This window comes from Pongo abelii, chromosome 1 (genome assembly GCF_028885655.2).
Source record: "Pongo abelii isolate AG06213 chromosome 1, NHGRI_mPonAbe1-v2.0_pri, whole genome shotgun sequence".
Classification (NCBI taxonomy): Eukaryota; Metazoa; Chordata; class Mammalia; order Primates; family Hominidae; genus Pongo; species Pongo abelii.
In genome coordinates this window covers 9,600,312-9,627,617 of record NC_071985.2, presented here as the reverse complement: position 1 = coordinate 9,627,617, position 27,306 = coordinate 9,600,312, and the positions used below count along the sequence as shown (strand labels likewise).

General features: G+C 37.7%; 1 protein-coding gene across 7 annotated transcripts in view; it reads left to right on the top strand.

The window, feature by feature from the left end:
• The window catches only part of CHRM3 (cholinergic receptor muscarinic 3), a 521,055-nt gene that overhangs the window by 80,699 nt on the left and 413,050 nt on the right, over nt 1-27,306 (top strand). For 4 of the 7 annotated variants that reach the window (XM_054522278.1, XM_054522417.1, XM_054522224.1 and 1 more), the window contains one exon: nt 26,373-26,471. The gene's annotated coding sequence lies outside the window, so the exon portion shown is untranslated. 7 annotated transcript variants of the gene reach the window in all.

Below are 27,306 nucleotides of genomic sequence, written 5' to 3'. Positions count from 1 at the left end.
AGCTACCACGCCTGGCCCATTTTAATTTAATCAACAGAAAATGTCTCTACTTTTTCTTATGATTTCCTTAGTAACATTTTTTTCTCTAGCTTAACTTACTGTAAGAATACAGTATATAGTACATATAACAAACAAAATATATGATAGTCAACGGTTTATGATATCAATAAGGCTTCTGGTTGACAATAAACAATAGTTAAGTTTTGGGGGACTCAAAAGTTATATGTAGATTTAATTTAAAGATTAAAATTTATATGTGCAGGGGTTACCACCCCTAACTCCCACATTATTTAAGGATCAACTGTATTTCTGAAAAGAAGTATTCTTAATTTTCAATTATTATGTAGTATAATATTATAATAATTTTATAGAAATGGAGTCTTGCTGTGTTGGCCAGGCTGGTCTCAAACTCAGCCTCTAGCAATCCTTCTGCCTCAGCCCCGCAAAGTGTTGGGATTACAGGCATGAGCCACCATATCTAGCCGCATGTAGTATTTTAAATTATAAATTACATATCTATTAAACTTATTTGGGTACATAAAAATCCTATAACACTTATGGTACTATCAGTATTACACAAATGAAGAAACTAGCTAAAAGGTTTCAGTCAATCTCCCATAGTCATCTACATGATGAAGTGCAGAAGTGTGAATAAAGTTCAGGTTTTTGGGCTCCTGTCTTTGTGCCTCTCCTATTCACTCTTAAAGGTACTATCATCCTAGAGTAATACATTTTTTTCAAATAATAAGGAAATATTTCGCTGTCCTCTTTAAATGGGTTATTAAATCTACTAAATTTTTCTCTGGTTATTTTGTATTTTTTCTTCAGTATTGTACACTTAGCAGTTAAGAAAGTGACCCCTCATTTTAAGAATTCCATCCCTAGGGACTTCAAACAAACCATGTATTAAAATTGAGTGCTTGCTTTTTCCTTTTAAAATTATATTTGTTTTAAATTATCTGTGATGAAGAGGCTTCAATCATGACTGAATGAGTAGAGGTCGCTTGGTGTAAATGCCTCTAGTTTTTTTTTTTTGAGACAGATTCTCGCTCTGTCACCCAGGCTGGAGTGCACTGGCAGGATCTCAGTTCACTGCAACCTCTGCCTCCCGGGTTCAAGTGATTCTCCTACCTCAGCCTCCCGAGTAGCTGGGATTACAGGCACATGCCACCACGCCCGGCTAATTTTTGTATTTTTAGTAGAGACTGGGTTTCACCATGTTGGTCAGGTTGGTCTCCAACTCCTCATCTCGTGATCCGCCTGCCTCGGCCTCCCAAAGTGCTGGAATCACAGGCGTGAGCCACCGCGCCCGGCCACCTCTAGTTCTTAAGCAAGTGATACACAGATATTTAAAAAATGGGGTACATGATTGCTGTGGTAGTGGACATATTCTGTAAGCTTACCTATTGGCTTTATTTTAAAGTGCACAGCTATAGTGCTGTCACTGAATTGCACATACATTTTTGATGAGATAATTTGAATCTTGGGATAAAGTGAGTTATGATTAATGTCATGCTTTTCTCTTGCTTAGAGGGTTGGATCACTTTTATTTTCTGTATTTCCCGAGTGTCATCCTTAAAATAGAATTCATCATTTTCTCCACCAATTTTCCTTACCCCCCTCCCAACGTTATTCCAAGAGGAAAAGATGACAAAATGTAATCATTTGTCTTCTCAGAGTCTGAGGGTGTTAAAGAGCTCTGAGTGCTAAAACAGATGGAAATATGCTAAAAGCACATGGCCCTTACACTTTATTCTTTAAAAAGCTCCAAAACTTAGTCTTAGTAATGGAATAGGCTTTGATATCCTTGTGAAAGGCATATATAAATCTCTGCTTCTCCATATTCTGACTCACTGCTGTTGTCCCAGGGTTCAAAACATCCATTTTGGGTCAGTCATTGAGAAATGCTCAATAGACTGTCACTGGCACTTCTGAAAAATGCCATAATTTTTTTATTGATAATAGAAATAAGGTATATCAAGTTATGATTACTAAGGTTTATCAGAAGCTTCTGACTTTTGAGAAAATAAAGAGATGTCCTCATCTGCCTTTACTCTTGGAATATGTTTCTACCGTGATAATGGTAAATAGATATTTTCTATGAGTAATGACTCAGTATGTACTTATTTTAAAGTATAATTTTTCTTCCTTGGAAAATTAAATTTGCTGAAGTTAATGTTTGGCATTATGTTTTTGGCAAAATGAAGGTGATGGTTGCCAATCCTATATGAATGAAATTTGCTATTTTAGGAGGAATTTTTGTTAACTTCTAGAAACAGCAGTCAGGTCTTTAAATTCTGTGCTTTAGATGGTGCACTCAAGTATTTAGAGCAATACCATTTTACTGTTTAGCATTTGACATATTGAAATTTAAAACAGTGAAAATTAGATGTTAGTCCTATGATTTTCTCTTCAAATTTAATGTCATAATATAGTTTAAATGATTCATTTGTAATGACTTTATATCTTATGTACTAAAACCATTGCAAGCATTCAGCATGACCCTGAACTCCAGCATCAGCTATGTGGCTCCCTAAGTCCACTCTCCTAGCCAAATTGGGAAAGATATGACTAGAAGTTCAAATAAAACAGGAGACAATGCTACAAAAGGCCAATAAATCCATTAGCAGATCATTATTAATAAATAATACCAACAGACTAATATGTTTCTACAAAAGGAAAAATTATGCTTAATTTTATAGACACCAAAATTTATAAGGGAAGACCAAAAGTCATTAATTCATATAAAAGGCAAGTGAAGAAGAATATAAATTATACTAGATGTCAAAATGCCCGAGTTCTAGTCTGTAACTCATGTCTATCCGACAAGGAAATCTAGATTATTTATTCAACCTGGGTCTCGGATCTACTCCCCTGAAATTAGTTTATTTTATAGGGTTATTGTAGAGGGTCAGATGATACAATCTCTATTAAAGTGCTTCGCACTTTCCTGTCTCCACCCAGAATTGATCATACCTGTGTGTCTCTGTCCCCTCCTCCCATACGTTGTATGTGCAATTTATTAAACCCATTCAATTTTAAATGTTTCTCTATGCTGGTTGGACTGTGAGCTCCCAAAGGTCTGTCTCTGAATCATCTTGGTATCCTCAGTACCTGGCACATAGAAGGTTTTTTAACAAATGCACATTTGAGGAACAAACTTTATTTTTACAATAATTACTACCACATGAAAATCTTCAACCTGGTAGTTAGTTGTGAGGGTTATGTTTTAGACACCAGCCTTGAGCACTTTTTTTTATTTTTTTATTTTTATTTTTTAATGAAGACGGAGTCTCTCTCTGTCGCCCAGGCTGGAATGCAATGGCACAGTCTCGGCTCACTGCAACCTCTGCCTCCCGAGTTCAAGCGATTCTCCTGCCTCAGCCTCCCAAGTAGCTGGGATTACAGGCACCCATCATCATGCCCAGCTAATTTTTGTATTTTTAGTAGAGAGGTGGCTTCACCATGTTGGCCAGGGTGGTCTCAAGCTCCTGACCTCAGGTGATTCGCCTGCCTCAGCCTCTCAAAGTGCTGGGATTACAGGCGTGAGCCACTGCACCCTGACAGTCTTGAGCACTTTGTCAGATTCCTTGGACAGGCTCCTTCTTTTCAAAACCACCATGCATTTCCCTGACTTATTGCCTAGCCCCTTAATAAACTGGCTGGAGTCTCAGGTGAAGGCTTAAGTTTGTGTCACCTTCACATCCTACCCACCGAGCCTTATCTGTGCCATTCGCCCTGTAGTGGACCGAATATTGGTCCCCAAAAGATATGTCCAAGTCTTAAACTCCAATACCTGTGAATGTGACCTTATTTGGAAGTAGGGGTTTTGTAGATGGAATTAAAGATCTTGAGATGAGATCATCCTGGATTTAGGATGGGACCTTAAATCCAAAGACAGTGTTATTGTAAAAGAAAGGAGAGGAAGATTTGAGACCCAGAGGAGAACACAGAGGAGAAGGTGATGTGAAGATGGAAGCCTATAGTGATGCCGCTGGGAGCCAAGGAACACTAAGGGTTGCTGGCAGCCACCAAAAGCTCAGAGAATGTAGAACCAACTCTCCCTGAGAACTCCAGAAGGAACCACTACTGCCCACACTTTAATTTTGGACCTCTGGCCACCAGTGCTGGGAAAGGATACATTTCTGTTGTTTTAAGCCACCCAGTTTGTGGTAATTTGCTATGGCAGCCCTAGTAGAAAAGTTCACACACCCCCACTCTTTTACAGAAAATGTTACCGTGTAGGCCTTGGATCTGGGTTGTGGAGTGACCATCAAAGGGCCCATGGAAGCAACCCAGAATTGTGGAGGTGTTAACACACTGTGGTGTGAACCTTAACCAATTGGAAATAGGAGGGAACCAGTTAAACAATTTCCCCTGCCTTCTTCCTTGGACTGTGCCATAGTGTGATTTCTTCTTGCAGTCTTTCCGGGAAAGCCTCAGTGCCTACCGGCCACATCTGTCTAGCCAACTGCATTGTTTCTTCCCAGGTCATTGTGAAGTGGAAGCTAGTACATCACATCACATCACATGGCATTGTTTTGTGTTTTTATTTTGCCTCATTTTCTTTTTTCCTCACCGTCACCACCCTCAAATTGCACCTCCCCAGTAAAGTGTCAGTATTTTTTTTAAATCCTTGCTTCAGGCTCTGGTTTATAGATGACTTGGCTAAAAAAGTGAATGGATTCAGTTCAAGAATTATAAAGGGGCTTTACTTTTTTTTATTACGTTCACTTTCTGCAAAATTTCTGGTGAAATAAAATAGTTTCCAGTGGAAAAGGGGCTGAGTTTCCAGCCTAGTATCAAATAGATCATTTATAGAAACAAGATTTCCTGTTGCATATACAAAAACTGTGTATCTTTCTAATCTCTTAAATAGTTCTAAGAAATGTTCATAAATTCGCTGTGTTAATTGAGATAATGAATCACTAATTTTCTTTTGAAGAATTTCACAATAACTTAAGTGTTTATGATAGTAAATTTTAGTTAAACATTTCACTGTTGCTGGCCTTTTTCTTTTTCTATCAAAAAGTGGTGCCCGGAACTTAGCTGAGCTGGAGGAGAGAGCTGAGCTACCAGGTGTTGAGCAGCAAATCAAAACTACAAGCTGCAATTGACAGAGTAAAGATGTTAATTACATTATACATTATATGTTACTAGTAGAAGCAAGAAGCTAAAACCTGAGAAACGCTGACTCCCCCTGGTCCATTGTTCCCCATGGAATGACGCACAGTTGACAGTCAGGTAGATCCATACATACTTGGGGTTGTCTTATGGCTCAGAGAGCCTGAACAAAAGAATGGTACTTTTATGGACCCTGAGGTCAGAGGCGGGATCAGGAGGAGGGGCTAGGAGTGGGGAAATACTGGGTAGTGAGTGAGAGTAGGGGAAAGTATCTTCAAGAATTCCCCCTTCTCTCCTCTCCCGCTGAGGAGGTCTCAGCAGAGCCACCTGAAGAGGATCTCTGCCCAAGGCCTCAGAGGAAGAGACCTAGAAATGAAGGCTCTGGGCCTAGGAATACACATGTTGAGAGCACGGCTGTGCAGGGAGGTCTGAGGTCTTGACTTCAGTTCCCGCTAGAGACAGTGTGGCATGGGCTGTGCACCAAACCTGGAGCCAGGAGGCAGCTTCCCTGTGCGGCCTGCCCAGCAAAGCCTGTGTAATTGACTGCGGGGAGGCCTGAGAAATCACACACAGGTTATTATCCACGTGCTGGACTCGCCAATTTTTTTATTGTTGTTGTTATTTTGTTTTGTTTTGTTGCTTGCCTGTATGAAGGAGACTCCAATACACTGAGAGTAACCAAATATTCAGCAGAAAGCTTCCAGGCATTCCATGCATTTATTATGTGATGTCCAGTATTACTTCATAGGCAGATAGGACACAAGTGATTGCAAGCTTATTAGCCTCAAAGAACGGGGAAGATAGCTTATTACATGTCTCTATTATTCTTCTAATAGCTTCATTTCTGGCCCATCCCGTCTTGTAGATAGCCCTGATTGTCCGTCCCTTTCTTGTCCTCACATATAGGTACTGAGAAGTTTTCTATCACGTATCTTAATTTATTTCTATAATGATTTCATTTTTCTTATAGATTTGGTGTTTGCGGTGACCTAATATTGTACATTCGGTGATTCCTCCTTCCTTCCTGTAGCCACACTCTAGAGGAAGCCCTAATTGCTGGAAGCTCCTGAAAATAATTAGTAGAGTGATGTGCCATGTTCATTGTTAGCAAAAAGCAATGTCATCAAAAGAGCAATTCTGTTCAGATGTGACAAACTTAACTGCCAAGACTAGACAAAAGTTTTCAAAGAGCAGGTAGCAACTTGCTTTTACAGATAACAACTTTGCAGGGACATGGATGGAGCTGGAAGCCATTGTCCTCAGCAAACTAATGCAGGAACAGAAAACCAGACACCACATGTTCTCACTTATAAGTGGGAGCTGAACAATGAGAACACATAGATACAGGTCGGGGGACAACACACACTGGGGCCTGTTGGGGATGGGATGGAGGAGGGAGAGCATTAAGAAAAATAGCTAATGCATGCTGGACTTAGTACCTAGGTGATGGGCTGATAAGTGCAGCAAATTACCATGGCACATGTTTATCTTTGTAACAAACCTGCACATCCTGCACTTTTACCTGAGAACTTAAAATTAAAATTAAGAAAACTATAGTAATTAAGGCATGATGGTATTGGTACTGAGTTATATACAGTAAACCAATGAAATAACAAAGAAAGATCAGAAATATTCTCAGATAAAAGAGAAATCTTAATGTGTGACAAATTAGCATTTAAGAGAACAGTTTTTTAAAATGGTGCTGGAAAAAAACTGGCTATATATAAACACAATGAATAAAATTAGTCCATTTCCTCAAACCAACTTAACTATGAATCCCAAGTCTATTAAATACTAACTTTTAAAATATGAAAATAATATAGAGAAAGTCTTTATGAACTCAGGGAAAGGAAGAAATACACCATAAGAATAAAACACTGATACATTTAACAAACGTAAGCATATTTGGGGAAAAAAAAAAAAAAGGACTTGCGAAAGTAAAAAGCAAGTCAGAGACTGGGGAAATTTATCTGTAACACACATAACCAAACTAGATTGGCATTTAGAATAGCTTGAAGCTTCCCAGAAAGAGACATCCCAATAGAAAATTGGAGAGGAAAGAATAGGCATTTCATATAAGTGATAGTTCATTCAAATGGCTGCAAGAATGTAATGCAGCAGAGCCCTCGGGAAATGTTGGTGAGTAAGTAATTTTGTATAACTAATTTGGAGGGTAGTTTAGCAATGTACAGTAAAGCAGTTTTACTCCTAGATATTGATATTTTAATGGCAACATTGTCTATAATAATGAAAGCCAGAAACAACTTAAATGACACTGGAAAAGAAAATAGGTAAATTGCGGTGCCTTATTACTGTGGAATACTGTTCGCTGTGACACCAACTTGGATAAATGTATCTCCCAAAAGCATTTAGCAAAAATAAGTAAATAAAGTAAATAAAGAGGAATTTTCAGAGACATAATACATTATTATACCAGTTCTGTACTGTTAAGGCATATGTAAGTAATGCGTATTATTTCTGTATACACATAGTTGTAGTAAATTTCAAAAAAATGCCTGGGAAAGGTAAATATAAAATTCAGGATAGTGTTTACTCTGAGGAGAGCAACAGAGAAAGAAATGGTATTAGGGAAGGTTTCAATGGAATCCGTATTGTTTTATTTGAAAATAACTGAAACAAGAAAAAGTGTTAATATTTGAAGGGCTGAGTGTTGAGCATGGATTTTTAAATATTATATACATAGTATCATATACAATGACATTTCAGAGTATAAAAGAAAAAATAAAATTAAAATCAACCATATAAAGATACTCAATCTTATTTAAAAAGATAGTAACTAAAGCACTGAGATGTTACTTTGACTTATAAAATTAGAAAAGCATTTAAAAAAATAGCTAGGAAACTTACATTGAAATACATTTCTCATAAACTTCATTGTAACTGCAAATTGGTAAAAATATTCTAGAAATTAATTTGGTAGTTCTTTTGCCTCATACCTTGTGACTTAGTATTGTTTTTACTTCCATAACTCTGTTACAAGTAAATTATTAGAAACACACTTTAAGGTGTATCAGCATGTACTATAGTAACACATACATCATATATATCTATATATTTTGATTATTGGTGTAGATGCGGGTATATGTGTGTATATATTTGTGTGTTTGCTAGTTTGTTTTTCTCACTCTTGTCACCATGCCACCAGCATGTGGAATAGTGACTGATGTCTAGTTGTGCTCAATAAATAATAATTGTAGAATGATGTATTATGGAAATATGAGACAAATAATCAAAAAATTAAGACAGCTTTGAGAAGTAATGTAATTATTGACAAAGGAAATAAATAACTTGATGCAAACTAATTTAGTGTAGTGAAATGAAACAATGCCACCTATCAGCTTATAAGTGGATTTTGTTGCAGAGGGTGGGCTACTGCATACAAAGAACCTAATTAAAACAAACAAACTAACTACCCTTCCAAAAATTATCTAAAATGATTTTTACTGAGGAGTAAATATTCATTTTTTTAAAAATCATGAACTGATATGTTGTTAATGGTAGACTGTGTTTACATCAAACAAAAATAAACGAGATAGCTAAATAAGTTTGCAATACTTAGTACTATTCTAAATTTTGTCCACAAGCAGAACTAGTTTGATACTTCCTACTCACAAGAATAAGATTAAACTATGTTTTTATGTCTGTATTTGTTTGGGGTGACCAAAGTACCAGACGTATATATACAATTAAGAGGAAGGTCTGTGAAGAACAAAAAACAATTAGGAAAATGGGATAATTTAATTCCTAAGTAAAATTAAGTTGACAAAATTGTGTATAGTCTGGTTAAGGGATAATGAAGAACAAACCATCCATGTTGTATGTGTGAAGGATAGATTCAAGTAAGAATGTGACTTGAAGAAAATAAGAGCTATATTAGTAAAACAATAATGTTCAAAATTAATATTTATATTGACATCAACAGTATTACATTATGTTCAGAATGTACCCTGATATGGTGTGATCAAGAGGACATTTTACCTATAGGATTGTCATCCTCAAAATCCATAACCCCAGTCTAATAATCAGAAAAACTTCAGACAAATTCCAATCATGAATAGTGAGAGAGGAGTCTAACAAATTACCTGACTAATACTGCTCAATACTTTTGAGGTCATCAAAAATAACCAAGAGGACCTAAGGATATATGACAACTAAATCTAATGTAGCATCCTGGATGGGATCTTAGAATAGAAAAAGACATGAATTTAAAACTAAAGAAATCTGAATAAACATTGGGCTTTAGTTAATAACAATGTACCAACATTAACTTATTGATTATAACGAATACTAATGTAACATGCTAATAATAGGGAAAACTGGTAGAGGGATATGGAAACCTGCATTATCTTCTCAATTTTTCTGTAAATCTAAAACTTCTAAAAATAATATTAAAATTATTTGTTATTAGTAACAAGTTCTGAGTGTTTGGATTGTCCATATGTTTGTCAACATACAGTGGAAGTTTATTAGCTTCAATATTGAAAATAATGCCATGGAGTGGATGGTGGGGATTTGAATTTCTGTGGTTGAGACTTGTGAGAAAATCATTCATTTGGTCTCCCCCAATCATGATTTATAGTCTTCCTTTAAAAATGACCTTCTAGTATAAGGTATTATACTAAAAGCAAAGAGAGAAAAATGAACATAATTTCTTTGGATTCTTAAAGCACAGTTACTTCTTACTAGTTAATTTTTTTTTTGTATCCTAATAAACTATCAGTGGAAATTATTTGACTCTAATTAATGGTTATACTGCCACATGGGCCTGCATCATGAGTGGATAAAATTGCTGGTCTGGCTGGGCGCGGTGGTTCACGCCTGTAATCCCAGCACTTTGGGAAGCCGAGGCAGGTGGATCACCTGAGGTCAGGAGTGTGAAACCAGTCTTGCCAACATGGCGAAACCCCGTCTCTACTAAAAACACAAAAACTATCCGAGCATGGTGGTAGGCGCCTGTAATCCCAGCTACTCAGGGGGCTGAGGCAGGAGAATTGCTTGAACCAGGAGGTGGAGGTTGCAGTGAGCCAAGATCGTGCCATTGCACTCCAACCTGGGCGACAGAGCAAGACTCCGTCTCAAAAAAAAAAAAAAAAAAAAAAAAAAAAAAAAAAAAATTACTGGTCTCTCACACTGTAAAACCTTCTTAGTGACAAACTGAATGACTTGATTATTTTCACATCAATTGTCAAATTGCAGAAATCTGTGCAAAAATCCCCTAAGAGAGAGCTCTCCCTTTTGAAATATGTCAGTGAAGATTTAGATATAGATGTGGATATAATTGTGAATAAAAATTGCTACATATAGGTTATCTGCAATGTTGAGAAAAAGGATGACATATCATTTCACCCCAATTAAAATAGTCTCTATCTAAAAGTTACTTTTTAAAAGCGTGTTGATTACATTTTCAAATAATATGCTCAATGTTTTCTTCAACCTCCACATATATTTTCCAGAGAAGTACCTTTAAACTGAAATAAATAATCCCATTGTTAGGTGACAAAATACTAAAAATACACTTCAGAGTAATCCAAAAGTCAGGAAACACAGGGAAAATAAAATACTTTTCAAGGGATTAGAGGACACACAAGGTCACTACAAGGACAGTATTGGAAGTCCAATGGAAGTTAGACCCACAGAATGTCCAGGGAAGGGTATTCTGGGCTTTTGGATCAGCATGTACCAAATGGCTGAGCTAAAGTAGCATAGTGAATTCATGAAAGTCCACCAAATTCATTATTACTCAAAATATGATTAAAGCAAGCAGAATAATAGTGAATTAAATTAGTGCTCCTTAGGTTAAATATGTGACTCAACCACTTTTTAGCTGTGTGAAGTGAGCAAGATATTTAATCTTTCTTTGCCTGAGTTTTCAATTCTAAAATTGAGGCAAGGCTAGCAATAATTCTGTAGCGTCTTGAGGACTGCAAAGTTAGTATAAAGAAAGCATGTAGAGGAATGCCTAGGGAACTTCCAATTTAGGTTAAGATTTAGAAAATTACAGAAGAAGAAGCTTTTTCTAACAATGAGAAAAGTCTTCTTGGTTTTAAAATCCATTCAAGACGTGGCAAAGCAAAGACACTTACATGAACTGAAATCTAGAAATGTATTAAGAATCCCTGGGCTGCGTTTGATCTCAGAGAAGCAGCAAGAGAAAGGGATCTGGCATTGAAGGGGTAAGAAGAAACAAGCCAAATGTTAATCAACTTTAAATATCTACATGAAAGCACACGTAGTTGCTTAGAATCCTAAAGATCCCCAGCCTCACAATCAGTCTGCATGCACCCATTGACTTTTTCCAGTGGGCCTTCACTGATGGTACAGAACCTTTTCCAGTACGAGGCTGAGGGCATGGGTGAAAATCTGAGACATATCTGAGGAAGCTGAGCAAAATTCCTTTAGAAAACTTTAGGTCTTCACTGAGTGCAAAACAGAAGAGTCCAAAGGCTGCAGAGGAGCAGGAGAGCTGAGTGCAACCCCTTGGAAGTACTCTGGAAGTTACCAAATACAAGCAGTAACTGCTTAAGGCTTTAAAAGGAGCTGAGAGACATTCCGTTGAGGTCAGCTGCACAGCGAGGCTGATTGAAGTCGGAGTCATACTGAGAAGGTGAACCTAGGGTGCGATAATCCAGGAGTACGGCTGGAGATAACTTGAATTTTCCAGTGACTTAATGAGCTCGTAGTAAGTTTATAAAGCAGTTAAAGATCTCCCACAATGTGGAAACTAGTTGAGTGGGCTTCAACCAAAAGAAATATCTGGAGTCTTGCTGGTGCTAAGTTCCCAAGTTCTGATGAAAGGAAAGTCCTGATTTCACCCTCAGTGGTTAACTGAATCAGGGATGTGAAAAGTCCGGATAGAACTCAAATTTAGGTAAGATGAACTCATCCCCACACTGGCAGCCTGACAAAAGAAGGAGTGTACTCATTTCTGGGAGAATATGTTGTTACCTTCAGTCCCAACTCTTCTTTGAACACAATGTTCAGCATAAAATAGACACTAACAAAATGTTGAAGCAGCAATGACTTTGATCATCTAAAAAGGAAACAGTCAATAGACACAAACCTGGAAATGGTACAGATGCCAGTACTACTAGATAAAAAAAATTTAAATAACTATAATAAATATTCCAAGAAATGTAGCAGTAAAGATAGACAATGTGAATCAACACATGTGGCATTTCAGCAGAGCAGCAGAAGCTATAAAAAGAATCCAGTGTAAATATTGGACTCAAAAATATGATGTAAGATATGGAAAATTCAGTCCATAAATTTAATAGTGGAATGGATGGATGAATGAGAAGAATGAATGAGTGAATTTTAAGATAGGTGAATGGAAATTATTTAAGCTAAAATGCAAGTAGGAAATAGAGTATAAAAATGGAATTGGATGCCTGGGAACTGGGTGATGGTATCAAACAGTCCCAATTAGTGTAATTAGAATTTCCTTAGGAGAGACAGAATGAGGGAGAATATTTGAATAACTGATGGCCTGTGGTTTTTCACAAATTAAAAAAGACAGCAGACCAGGCATGCTGGCTCATGAATGTAATGCCAACACTTTGGGAGGCCGAGGCGGGTAGATCACTTGAGCCTAGGAGTTTGAGTTCAGCCTGGCCAACATGGGGAAACCCCGTCCCTATAAAAAAAATACAAAAATTAGCCAGGCGTGTTGGCTGGCACCTGTTATCTCAGCTACTTGGGAGGCTTTTGCAGGAGAATCACTTGAACCCAGGATGTGGAAGTTGTAGGCAGCCAAGATTGTGCCACTGCTCTGCAGCCTGGGTGACAGAGTGAAACTCCATTTCAAAAAACCACGCACACACACAAACACACACACACACACACACAAACAGAGAGAGACAGCAATCTACAGATCTAATAATTTCAGGAAACCCTAAGCAGTCTAAATACAAAGAAAACCACACTATATGCCTTATAGTCAAAATGCTGTAACCAAAGATGAGAAGAAAATCTTAAAAGCAGCCAGAAAATGAAAGGCACACATCATCCGTAGGCAAACAAAGATAAGAAGGACAGCTAACTTTACATCAGACCCAATGGAAGCCAAAAGACAATGGAACCACATTTTCAAAGTGCTGAGAAATAATACATGGGAAAAGTATTTTTCTCAACATTTGTGGTAAATTCTGAGAAATGTGTTCTTAGGCGATTTTATTATTAGGTGAACATCATAGAGTGCACTTACACAAGCCAAGATGGTATAGCCTAGTATAAACCTAGGCTATGTGTTGTAGCCTATTGCTCCTAGGCTACAAACCTGTGCAGCATGTTACTGTGCCGAATACTGTAGGCACTTGTAACACAATGGTAAGTATCTGTGTATCTCAACATAGAAAAGTCACAATAAAAAATATAGTAGGAAATATAAAAAATAGTACATGTCTAAAGTGCACTAACAGTGAATCGAGCTTGCAGGACTGGAAGTTGCTCTAGGTGAGTCAGTGAGTGGGTGGTGAATGAATGTGAGGGCTTAGGACATTACTGTACACTACTGTAGACATTATAAACATTGTATACATAGGCTACACTAAATTTATTTTAAAAATAAAGTAATTGTGCTATGATGTTACAAAGGCTATGGTGTCACTAGACAATAAGATATTTTCAGCTCCATTATAATCTTATGGGACCATCATCATATATGCAATCTGTAGTTGACTGAATCATAATTATGCATTCCAAGATGGTATGTTAACCTAGAATTCTGCATCTAGAAAAAATGAGTATTAAATAAGACATATTCAGGCAGACAAAAGCTAAAATAATTTGTCAACAGCCAACTTGCACTAAGATGAAATACTGAAGAAAGTGATTTATGCTGAAAGAAAATTACACCAGATGAAAAGCTACTGTATAGAGAAAAAAATGAAGACCAACAATAAGGGTAATTATGTAGGTAAAAACAAAGAACTTTTTTTGTGAAATACAGATATGTATTTATTTATTTATCTTTTAAGCCCTGTGCAAAGATTGTATATAATGGTGTACTGTGAGATTCATAGCACATGAGCAGTATCTTATGTAATACTTAATGAAGTCCTGGAAAAATAAGAGATACCATTTTTGGAGCACCTCCTGTGTGGCAGGTAATGCAAAATGTAACTTTATTCATTCTGACTCAAGTAATCCTACGATAGCCCAATTTTTTTTTTTTTTTTTTTTTTGAGACGGAGTCTAGTGCTGTCACCCAGGCTGGAGTGCAGGTGATCTCGGCTCACTGCAAGCTCCGCCTCCTGGGTTCATGCCCTTCTCCTGCTTCAGCCTCCTGAGTAGCTGGGACTACAGGCACCCGCCACCACACCCGGCTAATTTTTTGTATTTTTTTAGTAGAGACAGGGTTTCACCGTGTTAGCCAGGATGGTCTCAATCTCCTGACCTTGTGATCTGCCCGCCTCAGCCTCCCAAAGTGCTGGGATTACAGGCGTGAAGCCACTGCGCCTGGCCAATAGCCTAAATATTATAAGAAACCAAGGCTCAGATGAGGGAAGTAACTTGGCAATGTTCTACAGCCACTAACTTGCAGAGTGAGGATTTTAGCTCTTGCTCCCTTGTATACTAAAATGCATGAATAAGATTTTAACATTATTTACATGAACAGAAGACAGAGAATAATTTGATTTTATGTATAGGAAACTTTAACAAATTACAGTGTTTTCATTTAATGGAATTTGGCAGGTGTTAAATAGAATGGGGTACATACATGTAAGCGTGATGACCTGGAAAATATTCATGACATATAATTTTGAATGGAAAAAAATCAGGTTGAGTATAGGAACCTATATGTTTCCACATGCATATGTACATATATGTAATGCTTTTATGCACAGACATAAACATATACACACATAAAGAATATCTCTTAACAATATGTGTAGACTGCTAATAGATTTTGAATTTCAGAAGAAGTATTTTAGAACTTGCGAGTTAGGGATTTTTTACTGCACTTTATTTATTTTTTCTACTTCACTTTCCATTAGCACTGTTTGCACTTTTCCACATACTAGGGCTTTTTTCAATGTAAAAATATCCAAGTTTTTAAATAAATAATACTTTTGCTCATTTTATTGCACTAAATTTGAGGATTGACAATATGAGCTTATTGGGATAGAGGTCATATTTTATGTTTTTCTTTTCTTTGAACTTGCACAATTCCCTGATAGGTAGGCACTAATATTTGTTGAACTTTCAATTAAAAGGACGTTGGTCATGTTGAAGAGCGAAATTTCATTGAAATATTGGTAAAAGAGACAAACATAGAAGTAAGTAGGATGGCTTAGAATAACGTAATGTGGGAGATTATATTTGAACAGCTAATTACTGGACGGGTGCTATTCTGGGGGCTGGGATACAAGGTATATCACTATAGGCAGCAAGAATGATACCCACAGAGATGGAGAGGGAGAAAAGTGTAGTTATGTGTTGGAGTAATGGAATCTTTTGGGGGAAATAATGAACTGGTAAAGTAAGTGGTGCTGTACTGTGGAGTGGAGGGAAGTGACTGATAACTTTTGAATGAGGTGAACTGCAAACTTAACATAGCTTCATAGCTTTAGGAAGATTAATCCAGCAAGAAGTTCTTCTTTTTTATTTTTATTTTTTTGGAAGCATGTTTCGAAGACGATTCTTTTTTCCATTACAAAGGCTTTTTTTTTCATTTTCTCTTCTTTTATATTCTCCCAGACACCTCACCTATGTTCTTGCTCAACTTCTTAGTTTTTTCCTTTCTCTCCCCTGCTGGCACTTCTGCCCCTACCTCGGGTTTGACAGTAACAGCCCAGAGACACCCACATGCTTTTATGAGCCACTCTGCTTACTCATAGAACAAGCATTTTCACACACTACTGTTGAATATATCATGTCTCTTTTCTGCATGACTTTTTTTTGAAACTTCTGTCCACATGGACATGCAACTGTGATGGGACTGTGGCTCTTTAGGGGAGAAAAGCACCCACAAGACTGGAAGCCAAAAGAGTTTTCAAGCTTCTACTCTTTCCAAGCCAAATATTCTGGTTGAGCTACGGTTTCTTTCATCAGCAAAAACAAGATAACCTTAATGCCTAGAATACCTGTCACATCCCTACTCTTCTCCTCACTGTCAGTTCACCTGCCTAACCCCCAGTCACTCATAGTATCTCAGATTATTAATATACCACTTCCTCCAGGGAGCCTTCTCTGACTTCCCATACCTAGGTTACTCCTACCTAGCTCTCAACTGTAGAATTCTCTTATTACACTGAATTGCAATGGCTGGTTTGTCTATGTTCTTTCTTAGACTGTAAATTTCATATGGTTTTGTATCATATCTTTCATATTTATCCATTATAGCCAGTACCTAGCTTAGTGGCTGGAAATTAGTAGACTGTCAGAAAATATTTGTCAAATGATTGAATGAATAATATGATAAGAATTTATGGTATTTCATCTTTGTTTACATGAAACTAAATGCCTCGGAAATTTTGATATGCCTTTAACATTTTACTGTATTCTTATACTTCTAAAGCATTTTGCTCTCTCTCTTCTTGCGCTGGAAAGCCACTGTGCTATTCGCTTCTGATTTCACAATCGAGTTTGTAAAAGACACTATTTGAATCAAATGGATCTCTTTAGAGTTGCTTTTTGATTTGGGTTCATCACCATCTGAAATAAATATGAAGAGGAAAAGGGATAATTTGAGGACACTAGTTTAAAATAGCCTAATTAACAGACTTGATAAAGTGTTTGAAAAAATTACTTCACATTCTTTCTACATTTTCTACATTCTAATTATTCTAACCTTCATTGTACAGGAAGATATTAATGATTTACTAAGATGAGGTTCAGAAATGTTGTCCCAGTAGAAGACTGTTAAGAAGCTCTCATTGTCAGAGCTCTCATTGGAATTCCAAACAGCTCTTCTGTAGCTTATGTGAAATTAGCAAATCATGCTGTTCTTGGATTCCCAGTTTTGGTTCTCCATTTCCTGTGTACAGTCCTGGAAGAGGCTGTTCACTATTGGACTTCCCTATAAGACTGAGCTCAAGGAGCCTAAAATGGTTGTCCCTCCAAAGAGTGGGTTTACAGGAGCAACTAGAAGTAGTTTGCCCTTCTTCTGCAAGGCTTTTTCAACTGTGAAATCATTTTGACAAGATGCTTTGTCATATGCTTGACATCTTTTTTTCTTTTTTAATGAGGAAGTGACTGAGAGATAATTTAATCTGAAATGCTGCCACCTACGTAGCTAGAGTTTAATAGGATACTGTCTGAAAAATTATTTGAGCACCTCAGAGACAGAGTCTAAGTAAACAGAAAGTGGTGTTAATAAAGTAGAGACAAATTATGACTCTTCCCCATCTACTTAACCAGGTTGTTGGCAAACCGCTCCTCTTTCTGAGTATCCTTAAATAGGCTAAGATGATAATTTGGTATTGCAGCAAGTGTGGATTATACACAACTAGGATATTGTTGTCTCCTTCTAGCACAGTTATGAATTTGGCTACCTTTCTCTTGGAAGCTTATTTTGTACAGGAAGGAAAACAGTAATTTAACCACAATGGACTTTGTTGAAAAACATAATGCTATTAACGAAGTAAGTGTGTAGTCTTTTCAGCTTTGAAATTTTTCTTCAAGATCTCCAAAAGATCTTTATTTTAAAATGTTTCTGGGTGTATTCGTTCTTTCTTGTGTTGCTATAAAGGAATACCTGAGACTGAGTAATTTATAGAGAAAAGAGGTTTAATCATTCATGGTTCTGCGGACTGTACAAGCATGGCACCACCATCTGCTCAGCTTCTGGCGAGGGCCTGAGAAAGCTCACAGTCATGATGGAAGGTGAAGCAAGAGCAGGCATATCACTTGGTGAGAGCAGGATCAAGAGAGAGAGGAGGTGCCATACTCTTTTAAACAACCAGGTATCCCATGAACTAACTGAATGAGAATTCACTCATCACCAAGGGGATGGTGATAAGCCATTCATGAGGGAACTGCCCCCATGATAAAGTACCTCCCACCAGGCCACACCTCCAACCTTGGAAATTACATTGGAACATGAGATTTGGAGGGAAAAATATCCAAACCACATCACCAGGATATAACTCCAACAGTGTAGAACACTGTTATTAGAATGGAAGAAACAGCTAGGTGTGGTGGTGTGTGACTGTTGTCCCAGCTACTCACGAGGTTAAGGTGGGAGAATCACTTGAGCCCTGGAGTTTCAGGCTGCAGTGAGGTATGATGGCACCACTGCACTCCAGTCTGGGCAACAGAGCAAATCCTGTCTCTAAAAATTATTTTTGAAAAATAAAGTGAAACGTGGGAACAAGACAGTGGTGGGCGTTGTGTAGGGGCACTCCCAGCCCACATTGACATATGTCAGAGCCAGTGGCACAGAGTACACACCATGTACATCTTCTGTCCTTGGGCAGCTGTGCTCTGAGGAAGCAAGGGGAAAGTTGAAAGGGATCTTATAACAAAGGCTTCTATAACATAAAACTTTCTCATGTAACAGGAAATATTATAAGTAAACTCCAGTTCATACATTTTTATAAGCCTATACTTTCACCAGTCTAAATTTGTTGGATGGAGGAAGACAGGATATCCCTATATTTATGGAGATCTTGAAGTTAAGTTGATTTTTGCTGAACATTTCTCTTATTTATTATGATCTTCGTGAGGGAACAGAAACTATTTCTCTACTAAGGAAAAATGTAAATTCCAGCTCAATGATAAACTGCAAATGACACTTGGCTTCAGTGTTGGGAAGGCATCAGGGGACGGTGGGGGCTGTGGCACACTGGGAATCCAGCCATCCCAAAGGGGAGACCCTACTCAGCTCACGATTGTCAGCATCACACATGAACAGGGTACAATATTGGCACAATCTCATTATTATTATTATTGAGACAGGGTCTTTCTCTGTTACCCAGGTTGGAGTACAGTGGTGCGATCATGACTCACTGCAGCCTCAACTTTCTGGGCTCAAGCAATCCTCCCAAGTAGCTGGGGCCACAGGTACATACCACCACCTGGCTAATTTTGTAAATGTTTGTAGAGATGAGGGTCTCGCTATATTGCCCAGGCTAGTCTTGAACTCCGGGCCTTAAGCATTCCTCCTTGGCCTTTCAAAGTGGTGGGATTACAGGCATGAGCCATCACACCTGGCTCCCTATTATTTTAAGAGAAAAGAGGCAAAAGGTTTTCACTTGAAATCTCTTGATCTTAAAGATTGCCTCCCCAAAACATGTTATGTCACCTGTGAGGTTTCCTTACTTAGATTTTTGCCTTGAACCCTCTCTAGCTCTGTATTTGCCACTGCGTGATGTAAATTTTCAGTGAGCCCTTTTGATCTCTCCTAGAACTTGACCTCAGCAATGCTAAACGGAGTACTCTGTCAACACTAGAAGATTGTTCTTCCACCTAATGTTTCCTGTCAGTCAGTGGTCTACCATACTCCTTGTAATGTTATTTTCAAATTATTTAGTATTGGTAGGTACGGTCTGATTGTTTCTTTATAATTGTCTCAAAATTAGTTTTCCCTTTCTGTCTCCACCAAGCACTTACCTAGGGGTACTCTCATTAACTTACTCCTGAACTAATGCAATAGCTCTGCTGTTTTTATTCATTGCAGGAGAGAAATTTGGTGTGCTCACTGTAGGCTGGACACCTTACAGAGTGCTTGGGAAACAAAACTGTAAGCAACGTCCCCACACACGGGTTCCCATGTTTCTCTTTCCAAATGCTTGAACATCAGGTTTGTCATTCTCAGTTTCTATATTGATTATGCCCTCTAGCAATATCTATAAATCTCTCTTGCTATCAGATGCAACCTAAACTGTTTAGCCTAGTGTTCAAGGATTTACTCTGGCTGTGGTCTGTCCTTTGCTTCAGTCTTCATTTATCATAGTGCCTTCTGGGGACAAGGGGATCGTTTTTTCTTAGCTCTCAACTTTACCGCCACAAACCCCATCCAGTGTCAGTCCCTTTTACTTTCAGCCATCATCCCCTGATCCCTGCCCATACATAAAAGAACAATAGAAAATGTTGAGTTCTTTTCTGTCTGTGGGAACTTGATCACGACACAATTTAGAAACAGAATTGGCAAACTTTATTTGAAGAACCAAATAGTAAATATTTTAGGTTCTGCAGGCCATATGACCTCCTTGCAACTACTCACCTCTGTGGTTGTAATGTGAAAGTAGCCAAACCAGGTAAATGAAAGAGTGTGATTGTGTTCCAATGAAACTTTATTTACAAAACAGGTGGCTCATAAGCTGTAGTTTACCAACCCTTGATTTAGAATATCTTCCCCTACCTCTGTGTTCCTGAACTTTCTGCTCTCTGATGCTTCCTCATCACCATCACCAGAAACTTTGTTTCTGATTACCTGTGGCACCGCCCTCTACTGCTGCATACAGTAATGGAAAGGTTACCTTCTTAAAGGTGACAATTTCCTGGACGGGGCCAAATGTTGTTCATCTTTATATCCTTGCATTCAGTAATATTTATTGAATGAAAATATGAAGAACCATTTGCTCTATGTCACTAAATTTCCTAGATTTTGACATTTATTGCAATTCCAATTTCTAGATAGAACTTATTGAGAGAAGCAATAAAAGCTGATGCAGAACAGATTAAATTCTTGTTATATTTGTGCTATTCTTTCTTCCACTTGCATATGAAACTTGATATAGAAAAGCATAGCCAAAATAGGTAGAATTTTGTTCAGTCAGTAGATTCAAATAGATGGAGGAAAAGTCCCTTGTTTAAGACATTAAAGTAAGACAAGCCAAAGCTATTTTTAGGATTTTTGTGCATGATAGGTACATTGAAACCCCTAATAAAAATATTATTCGTTTTTCAAATTCAGTATAATATTATATCATTATTTTCAGGTAATATAGTCTTTAGTAAAGCAGAAAACCCCTTGAAAATAAGTGAAAAACAGAGTAGAATTTAGTACATGGTCTACTTTAAAAAATTGTTCAGAATTTAGTAGTTTTAAGGTACACAGGAAATTAACACTTAGATTTTGGGAGAAAAGCCTCCATGTACAGTAGGAACAAAATGTATAGAATACCTAGCAATAAGTTCAGTCAGAAACATGTAAAAAAACCAAACACTTCAGACTTCACTTTGAGATTAAAAAAAAAAGCTGAATCTTTGGCAATACAATGGCAAGTTTTTAGATAGGGAGATTTGGTATTGTGAAAATGTCAATTATTTATGACTACATTGCAATTCCAATCAAGATAACAATAAAATGTTGAAGTGCTTACAAGGATAATAAGAAAATGAATCCAAGATAGTATGATTTTTTTCAATCATATCAAATGTATAAATCTTCATGTATAAGGGAAAAATTGTATTGCTTTTTATAGAAAAAAAGCTGTGCTACTAAAAATACAAAGTCAAATGACAAAAATATGCTTGGATAATATTTGCAAAAAAAAAAAAACACAAAGACGGAAAAAGGAAAAATGTCCTTAAAAGAGAGATAAATACAAACTACCCAATAGAAAATTAGGCAATAAACAGTTCACATTTAAAGGAATAGTCAATAATCATGTAAAACTCAACCGCATGACTCAATAAAGACATGAATATTAAAATAAGACACACTGATTTGCAAAGATCAACAAGTTTGTTAATGCCCAGTATACTAAGGGTGTTGGTAAATGGGTCCTCTCATAGTCTCTTTGTGAGAGTGTAAATTGGTGCAAACTCATGGGTAGGCATTTGGCTAATTACCTGCCAACATACTAACATGCAAGATGCTTGTTACCAACATACATACATGCTTAAAAGTATTTATGAAATGTACATAACCTTTAACTCCTCCTAAAAGTCAAATTCCCCTCCTGGAATGATTTCCTACTTATGTATTAGCAGAAGTACAGAAGGTATTATTACAGTGAACACAACCAGAATGTTCATTAATAGAGGACCAACTGAATTATAGTAAATCTCTATTGTGGAATTAAAGCAATTAAAAAGGAATTAGATGGGCCAGGCATGGGTGGCTCAGGCCTGTAATCCCAGCACTTTGAGAAGCCGAGGCGGGCAGATCATCAGGTCAGGAAATCGAGACCATCCTGGCTAACAAAGTGAAACCCCGTCTCTACTAAAAATACAAAAAATTAGCTGGGTGTGGTGCCTGTAGTCCCAGCTACTTGAGAGGCTGAGGCAGGAGATTGGTGTGAACCTGGGAAGCAGAGCTTGCAGTGAGCCGATATCGCGCCACTGCACTCCAGTCTGGGTGACAGAGCGAGACTCCTTCTCAAAAAAAAAAAAGGAATTAGATGGTTTTGTAGATGTTGATACAGGTATAAGACAACCTTCACAATGTAAAGGGAAGAAAGTACAGCATATACTGTACTTAATTTACAATTTCCCCTGTATAAATTGTTAGGCATTTTGTATGCATAAAATTCCATAAGAATTGTTAAGAAACTAATGTCAGTAGTTACTTCTAGAAAATAGGTTAGGAGAAAGTTTGGGAAGGTTTGAAATTTATACCTGTCTATATATTTTCAGCTATATTTATATGCTACTTTTGCAATAAAAATCTGGTTACAAATAAGGATTTTCAAACTTCTCGATCTTCTGCAGCTAGAGAAAGGCAGGATAAAAATTGCAAGTCTTTCTTTTTGTGTAAGAAAAAATTTGGGGGCCAGGTGCGGTGGCTCACGCCTGTAATCCCAGCAGTTTGGGAGGCCAAGGCAGGCAGATCATGAGGTCAGGAGTTCGAGACCAGCCTGACCAACATAGTGAAAACCTGTCTCTACTAAAAATATAAAAATTAGCCGGGCGTGGGGACACGTGCCTGTAATCCCAGCTACTCAGGAGGCTGAGGCAGGAGAATCGCTTGAACCTGGGAGGCGGAGGTGAGCTGAGATCGCGCCATTGCACTCCAGCCTGGGCGACAGAGCGAGACTCTGTCTCAAAAAAAAAAAATTGGGGGATCAGTTAGGAACATCTTCATTTCTCATTCTTGGTATCACTTACATAGCTGTAATGAATGTCATCTAACCCTTTACACATTTTCAACAAGGTTTCAATACCTATCTTGTGGAAGGCATGAGTTAGGTAGAGGAACAGGATAGCTTTTGCCTTCAGTGAGCTGATCATCTATTTATATCAGTCATAGATGATTAGTTAGTGATACTTTATGTTTTTTGCTATTTCGGGGGGCTTTAAGAATATCTTGGGGACATATATGGCCATTATTACCAAAAATAACTTGCAATTAGGCCATTTACTTTATTCCATTTTCTTAAATTCGAGGAACTAGTGTACGATATATTCATGTTCTGATGCATGTATCCAGAACTTATGGAAATGTTTTGTTGATAAGTCATGGTGGATTGCTCTGGCTTTGTTTCTGGATAGGTATATGGACAGTTCTCATGGGAAGAAGGAGGAAAAAATAATCTGTTCTGACCTCTTCCTATGCAGTAGAGGGTAGTGCTAAAGAGAGCAGATGTTAACAATAGACTACCTGGATTCAGGTCCTGGCTCTTCCCCTACTCACTGTGGGAACTTCAGCAAGTTATCTAGTCTCTCTGCAAATATGAAAATAATTGTATCGTAGGGTAGTTTGGAGGCTTAAGGACATAGACAAATGTTGCATACTATTTAGTATGAGTACATAGTAAGTGCTCGATAATGTTAGCTAAAAGTAGTATTTCTTTTGCTGCTTCATCAATTCCTGATTGATTGTGACTTCAAAGTTGGCAGTTCTGGTTTTCATTTGTATGACCTCAGGAGTAAATGAATGTCTTATGTACATGTGGCAGTTGTGTATATGTTAAGCACTGCTGAAGAGTGCTCTTTGGCTGAAAGATCTAGTCATATTACAATGTTTCTAAATTTATTTATGAAATAAGTGAAAGGAGCAAACAAAGGTCAAGTCTCAGTGGAAGAGACCTTGGGATCCTCCTTCTCTGTAATGGTCTGTTCACTGGTCTGTCTCTATTAGAAGTAGAAGCTTCTCAGAAATAAGGACTGTGAACACTTGCAGTATCAAGCACAAGACCTAATGATTAGTAAATATCTCTTGAATTGAATACGTTCTGTTTCTTTTATTAGTATTATATTATTATTACTATTTATTTTTTGAGATGGGGTCTTACTCTGTCTCCCAGTCAGAAGCGCAATCATAGCTCATTGCAGTCTGGAACTACTGGCCTCAAGCAATCCTTTGGCCTCAGCTACCTGGGTAGCTGGGACCCCAGGCATGTGTCACCAAGCTCAGCTAATTTTGTATTTATTATTTATTTATTTTATATTTATTTGAGACAGGGTCTCACTCTGTCACCTAGGCTGGAGGGCAGTGGTGCCATCACAGCTCGCTGCAGCCTCATTCTTCCGGGGCTGACTTCCACTTCAGCCTCCCAAGTAGCTGGGACTACAGATGTGCACCACCATTCTGGGCTAATTATTATATTTTTTGTTGACATGGGGTTTTGCCATGTTGCCCAGGCTGGTCTCAAACTCCTGGGCTCAAGTGATTTCTCCCCTTGGCCTCCCAAGGTGCTGGAATTACAGGCATGAGCTGTGGCTCCTGACCCATTATTATTGTTTTTAATTCACACATCATAATTATACATATTAATGGGATACAGTGTGATATTTCCGTACATTTATACAGTGTGTAATGCCCACATCCATCCGTCCACATTAGCATTTCCATCACATCAGACATTATCATGTCTTTGTGTTGAGAACATTCCAGATCTGCTCTTCTAGCTATGTAAAAATATACAATAAATTGTTTTATTATAGTCACCCTATAGTGCTGTAGAACACTAGAACTTATTCTTCCTATCTAGCTGCACTTTTATATCTATTAACCAACCTCTGGCTATCTTCCCACCCACTACCCCTCCCAGCCTTCAGTAACCACTGTTCTGTTCTGTAGGTCTAAGAGATTAACTTTATTAGCTCCCACATATGAATGACAGCATGTGGTGTTTATGTCTCTGTGCTTGGCTTACTTTACTTAACAGAATCTTCTCCAAGCTCCATGTTGCCATGAATGACAGAATTTTATTCCTTTTCATGGCTAGATAGTATTCCATTATATATACCACATTTTCTGTAGCCCTTCACGCACTGTTAGACAATTACGTTGATTCTATATCTTGGCTATTGTGAATAGTGCCACAATAAGCATAGGAAGGCAGATGTCTCTTGGACATACTGACTTCATTTCCTCTGGATATGTAGCCCATAGTGGGATTGCTGGATCATATGGTAGTTCTATTTTTAGTTTTATTTGAGAAAACTCCATGCTGTTTTTCGCAATGGCTATAATAATGTACATTCCAATCAACAGTGCTGTTTCTATTGCTTTTTAAACTCAGTCTTACTCTTTGCCTTCTGAACCCTTCTGGGTTGTTTTGAAAGCCACGTGCAGGGGAGCTCAGAGTAGTTATTGTGAAGCAAGTACAACACCAAATATTAGTTAACACTCACACACTACTGTGGGCCAGACACTAATCCCAAGGTATGATGTGTATTAATTTATTTAATTCACAATTTGGCTGTATGAGGTAAAATGTGTAATGATCCATTTTGGCCATGGGGAAACTGACTCTCAAAGATATTAAGATGTCAAATAACTTGTGGAAGCACACACACATAGCTTGTAAGTACAGAACAAAAACTTGAGCCCTGGCTAAGTATATGTTTCTAGCCATCCAGCAATATTGCTTTTTACTTCCAAAAAGTCAGCAGATACCTACCTACCTACCTAGAGAGCTCTGTCTTTCCTCATGAACTTCTTGCTCTTCTCCTTTGAAAACTTTTCCCACATTCTCTGTTATGACCCCTTTCTTCCCATAGTAGGTAGATTTTGTAAGATATTAAACTCAACCTCTGGTACCTTTGAAGTATCTTTGTTATACCTATGCTTCATTGCTCACAGAGAGCCTTCATGGCAAAGGAAACATTTTAGCTTCCATGCAAAAGTGTGCTTTATCTAAATAGGATTTACCCACTGATCTAAACACTGGTCCTCCTTCCTCCTAGTGGATATGGCAGGAAACAGAGGAAAATGCTTTTTCCCTATTCCTGATTTCCTGGGAGACACTTTTACCCCAACATTCCTGGCCTTACTGTACTCTCTCACTCTTCCCACACACGCAGCTGAGGACGAACTCAGCTGATAAGAAATCTGAGCAGAATAACCTTGCATGCTCTGCTGAGGGACCGTCTTTTTTCTCTGTCTGCAGAAAGAAGGACTTTGCTGCTTTGGGCAAGGCTCTGAACTTAGGTGTAAAGCATTGCCCTGGAAGAGGGAACCTACCCAGTCCATTGCTGCCTGCAACAAGGTAAGTGAAATTGATCTCCATCTACCCATTCTCCAGGCCAATTTTCATCAGTACTCAGGATGATCAAGGCTTTCATAGGCTGATTCTTTTGTCTTACTCTTCATTTGTCCAAAATTCATCTGAGAAGACTAAAACTTCAATATTATACTGCTTAAGAAATGTAATAATCCTGACAGCTTAGCACTGCAAGTTCCTCCATTTACAGGTGAAGTAACTGAGATTCAAAAACATCAGTAAACTTGCACAGCTTAAGACTGTAGCTAAACTGAAGTTAGGCCACAGATTTAGTATTTTTCCAGTAAGGGAAAGATTTTTGCAAGGAAAAAACTAATATTAAAAGCAAAACACTCTGAGGAATTGTTTCTTTTAATATAATTAAATACTAGAAATATACAATTGGTGAAGTTATTCATTGCTGATACATTAGTACCTTTCATGTAGATTCACACAGGTTGACCAATAACTGTTGTCAGGCAGGTCTCCAGGATCTATCTAGAAGATCCTAGGCTCCTATTAGAAGAACTGTGTGTTTTGTTGGTAAACTAGACACAATAGACCAGGCTTCACTTGGCAGGTTGCCACTTTTTATCAAAACTCTATCAGATGAATTTTTCTGAAAAATTATACATCCTTTACTAAAAATATTTTTGCTAAATTAATCTGTGGGAAGATGTTCTTATCGCATATTTATGAGATGAACATTTATTTGTATTGTTTCTTGAAAACTTTTTAAAAATAATAGTATTAAAACATATTGCATAGGCTGCCAAGCACACAATAGGAATCTCAAAAGCAGTAAGGCTGATAAAGCAAGAGTTTTGTATTTAATTAGCAA